Source organism: Theobroma cacao, chromosome 4 (assembly GCF_000208745.1).
Source record: "Theobroma cacao cultivar B97-61/B2 chromosome 4, Criollo_cocoa_genome_V2, whole genome shotgun sequence".
Taxonomy (NCBI): Eukaryota; Viridiplantae; Streptophyta; class Magnoliopsida; order Malvales; family Malvaceae; genus Theobroma; species Theobroma cacao.
The window spans coordinates 30,318,071-30,326,282 of record NC_030853.1 but is presented as its reverse complement, the minus strand read 5'-3'; positions in this window follow the sequence as shown (position 1 = coordinate 30,326,282).

Here is an 8,212-nt window from a genome sequence, read left to right as displayed (position 1 = left end):
TTTTTTTTTGCTTTTGTTTCTGTGGTTGGGTATTTTTTGCTGGTAGATCTAGGATCTTTTTTTTTTTTTCTTCTTGTGGCTAACTGCTGGTGATTTTTTTTTTGGTTTCTTCGTCTCCTCTGGTCTGTGTCTTTTTAAAGAGCCGGGTTATCCAAAAATTTGGACAACCCTGCGATGGGGTTCTGGCACCAGGGAGTTAGTGGCCAGAACCCCTGGTGCGTGGTGGTTGGGGACTTGATGGGAAATGATGGTGAAGGGATGGTGAGGGGATGGTTTAGGGTGTCTACAGTACTCAAATCTATTTTTTTTAAAGCTAATTTTTCTATATTAATTATAAGTAAATAAAATTATATTTATAAATATTAATAACATTAATTATCCTTGTGCTTGGCCTGCAATCTTACGTTAAATGGGAAAAAAAAAATTCCTCGTTCTACTAAACTTTTAAAATCTCAAAAGCTACAAAAATCAAAGTAGAAGTTTTTGAACTGATATTAACATTTAATTACATAAAAAGGGGATAATTCAGTAAAACTATAATAGGGATACCAACTTTTGTTATAAAAATTTCAGAAATGAAAAGAATTTTGAATATAATTATATAGTTTTAAAAACTTTAGATATTTTACATACTACGTAGATGAATGCGATTTTTTCGGTTGACTCCTCGGTCATTGAAAACTTTTTTAGGCTTTCCAAGGCTGGGTTTGTGGGAGAAAGAGAATAAAGACAAAGACAGGAATTGAAGAAAACCGTGTGGATGCCTGCCTTGCCTTGATTGACCTTGCAAAACGTGGACTTTTGCTCCTTTCTGCTTCTGGGTTTCTCTCTTGTTGTGCTTATCTTGCCGTGGATTATTGTGTTTGCTTTAGGAACCGTTAATTACGAAGACAGCTGCAAGCAAAGTCGTTACCAAATGTATAGGAAAATTACAATAACACCCTTGATTTCGCCATACGCCAATCTTCGAGCGGAAACGATGCGCCGTTGACTTGGTCAAACTATGGTCCCTGCTTTATTCTTCCTCATCCCATCCAATCAAAGCAATCTTATAAATATTATCTTTACTAAGTTTTCCCCCCAATTCGAAAGGCCACCTCAAAACATTACTTCAATGGTCACCTGTCCAGCTCAAAACCACCTTTAAAATTATCTTCAAAGTTCACGTGTCTAACGTAAAGGTTGCCACTTGTCAACCTCTAAGAATTTCTTCAAAATTTCTTTTAATATACACTAGAGTGCTGCGTCGTTTCGAGTGGGTGTTGAATTTTTTATTAAAAATAAGTTTAAATTATAATATTATAAACACAAATAATAATAATTAAAAATAAATAATTTTAAATTTAAAACCATTATGAATAATATAATGATAAATTAAAGATATTTTTTAAAAAATATTTTCTTATATCTTATTAAGTAAAATTTTTATTTAAATATTTTTTTAAAAATATTTGATTTTTTATATATTAATATATGCTAATGTTGATATAATCATATTTTGTTAATTATATGATTCTAATAGCGAAATCAAATTCATATTGAGAAAATATAATATTTAAAAAATAATTATTGATAAGCTACATTATTGATACAACAAAATTATTAAAATAAATGAATCTTTTTTGAAAGTCAAAATAAAATAAATATTAATTGCAACTTATTAATTTTTTAAATTTTAATGATGAAATTTTTTAAATTATCTTCAATTTTAATTAATACTTTTTTATATTATACCTTTATAATTATTTAGAATTAATCCACTTTATGATCCCTATCATGTCTCGTTAAAAATAAAAAATTTGTTTCACTTCAAACTTATATGAAATCCACAAATATTCACTCAAATATTTTATTTTTATATTTTTATTTTATATAAAATATATATATATTCCCTAAAGGGACAATAATCCACATAGTAAATTTGTGTGTGAGTATTAAGAGAAAAGATCAACCCTTACTTTTTTATACAGCAAAAGACAATTAATTATTGAACAAAGTATTAAAAAAATAATAAAAAAAAACAAACAAAAAGCCCGCATCGTGTTTTAGGCGAGTAAACAACACTCTCCAATCACAATCCAACACTCTTGTTAACAAATGGCTAAATAAGGACACTTTTTAGAGTTTCCTTTTAAATATGCAATAGAAGTTTGGGTATAAAAAGGATACAATATATGATGTATAATTTAGTAGAAGATTAAATGTTAGGTGATATAAATGTGGATAATTGGTTCTTAAATGCACGTGAAATAAAAATATATAAAGATATTAATAAATTAAGTTTTTTTAATTGTTTTTGTTACTCTATTTTAGTACTTATATATAATTTTACAACTAAGATCTTAAGCACTGACTCGAAGCAATGCTCTTCCTTGTTTGTAGTTGTATATGATTTATGAAAGAATACTCTCAAGGAATGTTAGATAGTTTAAAATATAAGAGGTCCTATTTAGATATGATTATTTAAATCAAGTAATTATTTAGATTAAAATACAACTTTTAAATTAAAAAATTATTTTTTCAAACATAATTGTTGAAATACGTTAATTGATTGTTTAGTATTTTTAAGAAACACATCTCTTAAAACTTAACAAGATACGTTCCTTATGTTTAACAATTAATTATTTATTTTCATTTACTTTAACAACTAATTAATTAGCTTCGAAACAGCTTTTCAAAAAAAATTAATTAGCTTATATAGGAGGCACCCCATTTAATATTTATTTCTGATGAATAAATTTTAATTAGCTTCTAGAATAAATTAAATGGCCTACGATATGCACAATCAGTTATTACCTCACTTAACAGCAAAAAAATCAGTAAAAAATAAATAAAACCAGTAACCTCGTTTAGCTATCGTTACAAACTTTGCAGGCCCACCAAACTAAATCGTAGCCGAGTCATTTCAATGCGTCGTTGTCTCCAGTCTCGATCCCCCTTCTTCAGTCAAATTTATAGTATTATTTTAATCAATATCTGAAAAAACTTTTAATTATTTAAAAAAATTAAAATTTTTTATTTTTATTACATTTAATTAAATTTTTATATTTTTATTTTAAATTAAGTAAATTATTATATTTTTATTTTAAATCAAATAAGACATTATGATTAATAATTAACATAATAGAAGATATTTATTTATCGTTTATCACTTCCTTAATGATGTTTTTCTATTTTTTTTCTGCTTGGCTTAAGGGAGCAAATTTGATTGTGGTATTTGAATTTAAGTAAAATCATTTTATAAAAAATTTTGAGTAAATTTAAATAAAAGGTAAATTGGGTAAGAGTTAAATAATTTAAAAAGAACGGATATTTGTAAATTGTGAAAGTTGTAATTAAATCAATGTATTTTGTTAATTTCAGTTCAGCTCAAGTTAAAAGCTAAATTAAATAAATTTCAAATTTTTATACTATTATAAATAGAAAAAATTATTTAGTTTTTTTATTTTATTCCAACATAATGCAAATTATTCATCTAAATATGACTTTAGGTATAAATTTTTTTTTGAATTTTTTTTATAGAAGAAGAATTCTAACTTAATTTTTTCAAATAATATAAATTAATGTACATATTCTATAATCAAATAATTAAGTAAAAAAAATATTTATATATGTTTTTTAATACCGTAAATCTTTTATACTTAAATATTTAACTTACTAATAAGTATATGTATCATTTGCTTAAAAATTTATATTTTTTAAATATTTTTATAAATTTAGTCCCTCAACATTTCAATTTTGTTCAATTTAATTATTGCATTATATAATTTAGTTCAATTTAATTCTTATGACATAACATAATTTTTTTGAAAAGTTTTTGATTTGTCACGTGACACTACCATGTCAACATTGCTACATCATCATAATTAATGTCACGTGGCACTGCCACGTTATCACATCACTGCCACATGGCATGCCACATCATCCAAATGTGTCATGTTAATGCTGCGTTTATGTCCAGCCGAGTTTATGTCAAGCGGGAGTTTCAGGCAATTACAGCTTTAGATTAGCATTGACATGTCGATTATATGATCAATAAATCCATCTTTCAATTAAAAAAAGAAAAGAAACTACAAGTGCTTTCTTTAGTTCTTTCCTAATCTGGTTGACAATTGGATTAATCAATCCAAGTATTCATGTTTCGGAAAAGGCAAATGTAACAAACCATGTCATGGTTTTGTACCGGTGGACGTTACCTTTCAATTTTTATTTTTTTTATTTTATATATAAAACTTTATATATAATATGTTTACTTTTATAATTACAAATCTAAAGAAATAGGCTGACGAAACAAACCTGGGCATTGAAAAAAAAAAAACATCTGCAAATTCAAATTAAGATAAAAACAAAAAAACCTAAAGAAAAGCTGCCAACCAGTTAGGACAAAGAAGTAGAGAAGAGATCAGAGCGATGTCATTCTGGAGCAGCTAGCTCTAGATCAAGCTGAATATCTCCTCTAGCATCATGTGGGTCGCGCCGAAGACATTTCCGTAACATTACGGTTGTGCTTTGTTGGTCTTTTTCTTGTTAAACTTGTATTACAATATTTATTCGTCTTCGTCCCATCCAATTAAAAGCAAGCTTATCATTCTTATAGATAAATGAAAAGAGAACACATGGACACAACCCATGGGATGTACAACTCTAGCCATGGTGCCTGGTGGGAATTGAATTTACATGGGTGTACCAACTCTCTGTCCGTGTTTACAAACACATAGGTTTTTTTTTTTTTTGTGTTAATTTATATATATAATTATAGATAAATGGCTTAACAATGACTTAGCTTTAGGAGAACCATTCAGTATATCCTAACCTTATATTTTTGCTATATCTAGAAGCTCAACCACAAATATTGCCGACTGTGATGGATTCACAAGCCCATCTTCCGCCCATGAAGTGCTGAGCTCTCCTGGGAGAGCTAAACGTACGAGATGAAACAGCAGAATCCTCCCCATGGACAACATCTCTTCTTTGCATGATGAGCAAACAGAGTGTGGAAGTGTGTTAGAGAGAGAAGCTTTGAAAGGAACTGAGTTAATTGGAGGTTATTTGTGGCTTAACTTCATTAGATAGGGTTACACTGCCTGCCAAACTTACATGCATGCTATGTTAGTCATTGATAGGGTCCTTCACAGTTTGAACTATTCGTACAAGCATTTTTAAATATTCTTTAATTAGGTACTCGTTTTACTTTATATTCAAATTTAGGATGAGTACAGGTAATAAGTTTACATATCAGTCTTGGATTTGGGTACCAGGTATTCAAATGGTGACATATATATATATATATATAGTGTCTTTGTTATGTTCACAAATTTCTATCAAAAAGCTCTTCTTAAAATGCACTTTCATGATTGTTTTGTTGAGGTAACTTTCCCTACCCGTCTCCCCCTGGAACTTCTGGTTAATCCATATGCTATTGTGAATTTAGACAAGATGATGTTTTTAATGGAGATCGAGATCCCATTACAAAATATCATGAAGCTATAAAATAATCAATCATTTTTAGAAACCGTAAATGTTTGATATTGGTTATTAACATATTATCTTTTTGGTATTTATATCTAATTGTTTTACAGTGAGCATATTGCTATATAGAAAGCAATGAGAGTGACCACAACGAATAGAACTGCTATGTCGCTATGGACAGCATTGAGAGTAACTTAAGAGGAATGACATACATCACAGATTACTTTTTATTTTTGTGAAATTCTAAAATGTTTGATTTGATAACTCAAATATTGAGGCGTTAAGAAAATATTGCTCTTGAACTTTCCTAAAAATGTGAGTATTTTGTCCTTTTTCCCTTTCTTAAAAAACAAGTGGCACACTTTTGAGTACCATGAAAACCACCATCCATTAGCGACTTGAATATCTAGAAAATTCCTTATCCTACCATGGAAGGAACGTGTTTCTCCCTTTATGTATATAGTACTATATATAGGATCTATGATAAAATAGAGAGAGAAAAAAATAAAGAGAGAGACTGGTTTTCAATATCGAAATGAGGCTACAAATAAAAAGAAGGGTGAAATGACGTTGGTGAAATCATGGTAGTTGGATTTGGAAAAAAAAAGATTATATGTTTTGAAGTGGATTGAGTGACAAATGGGGAATTTCCCGCCATTTATAGGGCAATGCGAATTCCCTGCCTAGGTAACCCGCCAACTCGGGGTTCGGATCACCCACTCGGGCCATGGTCCGAAAGAAATCCACATGCTTTGGTTGGGAGGCAATCGTCAGCATGATATTCATTGCATTTTAACACAAATAAAAAGAATTTCAGTTGAAACTTATTCTCTAAACAAACCAATCCTACTAAAAACTTCATGACATGTCCAAAAATAAATTACAACCAAAATACAACACACAATAAATATTTATATTCATATAAAAAATTTTATAGTACAAAGTAATATCTTAAATAACAAAAAATTACAACGATAAAATAATAGTAATAAAAACCACACTAAACAGTTTCATTGATATAATGCAAGAACCCAATCTTCAACAGCAGACTTTGCGAAACCGGACCACCATCACGAACATGTTGGATGTAAACAAATTTTCCTGGCATTTGGAATGAAAATACACATTAGTAGTAAGTTGCGAGTTATTGTGTAATATAATATTCACACAACAACATGTTGTTCCAGCGCGACATTAGGTAAATATGTTCCAAGAGGTAATGCTAATAATAAAAAAAACACATAGCAGCAGAGGAAGTTATCTAGCTGATTAAGAAACCATAAAATAATCAACATTATAATATTTGATAATTAGGATAATTATATAAATTATATAGTTAGAATTAGAGTACCGTACTATTATCTAATTAAATTATTGAATTTCATGTCTTATCACTAGTACATTTATTGGGATTTTCCAGTAGTTGCTCGTCGAGAAAAAGCAGAGGAAACAGAGTCCCTGCTTACGAGTTACTATATCCTGTACATCAATCTACAGCGTCGAAACCCAGAAGAAGGTTCCTCAGCTTGCACTTTCATGATTGCTTAAACTTCTGGGTAATCCAATATGTTAATTTAACCTCACACGCTAACAAGATGAAACAAGGTGAAGAAACAAACCGGAGCGTAGGAAAGGTTACTAACCAATTATGACAAAGAAGGAGAGGAGCAGAGGCCGAAACGCTAATAAGACGAAACAGGGTGACGACACACGCAGTAGCACTGAAAAGGGAAACATCCGCATGTTCAGATTAAGGAAAAAGAAATAAAGAAAAGATTACTAAGCAGTTATTACAAAAAAAAAAAAACAATAAAAACAAGTTGAGAGCAGAGACCAATACGCTGACAAAATGAAACAGGGTGACGAGACAAATCGAGGCACTGAAAAAGGAAACACCAGCATATTCAAATCAAGAGACCAAAAATGGGTAATGAAAAGCTTACTAACCCGTTATTACAATGAAGTAGAGAGCAGAGATGGATACGCTAGCGAACAAGATGAAACAGGGTGACGAAAACAAACCAGAGCATTGAAAAAGAAAATATCTGCATATTCAAATTAAGAAGAAAAGAAAAAGAAACTGACGAAAAAGGTTACTAACGAGTTATGATGAAAGAAGTAGAGAGCAGAGAGCGATGTCATCCTGGGGAACCTATCTCTTCATCAAGCTGGACATCGGCTTCAACATCAGGTTGATGGCGACGGAAACATCTCCGCAACAAGGCGGTTAGGAGAAGAAAAAATATAGCAGACAAGAGAAAGATTAGTGTTGATCCCAGGCCCTTAACCTTGACGGATTCCGAGATCGTAAAACTCCATGATGAGGACGTCGTGCTGTTATTTGACTTCATTTTCTTTCTCTCTTTCACTCACTTTTTTTCCTTGCTGAGAACTGAGGAACAAAATTACGCCTCTCCCACCCCCCTTATATAGACGAGTTGGTGAGACGAAAATTACAATAACAACCCCATCCACCAAACCAAATATTGTTATTCTTCTTCGTTCCATTTTATGAAAAACAAAGCGCACATTACTCTTTATGCATATATGACAAGAGAACAAGGTGGGACACAACCATGGGGTACACCAACCCTAGCCATGGTTGGTGGGAATCAAGTTTACATGCTTGGTTGTCTACAGGCAGTCTGTTGGGAAACCGGCTACACCCAGTTACCAGGGCACGAAATTGGTGGTCCTTATCGAGCAAATCCCCAGCGATTCATTTCACTGCCTACAGGAGAGC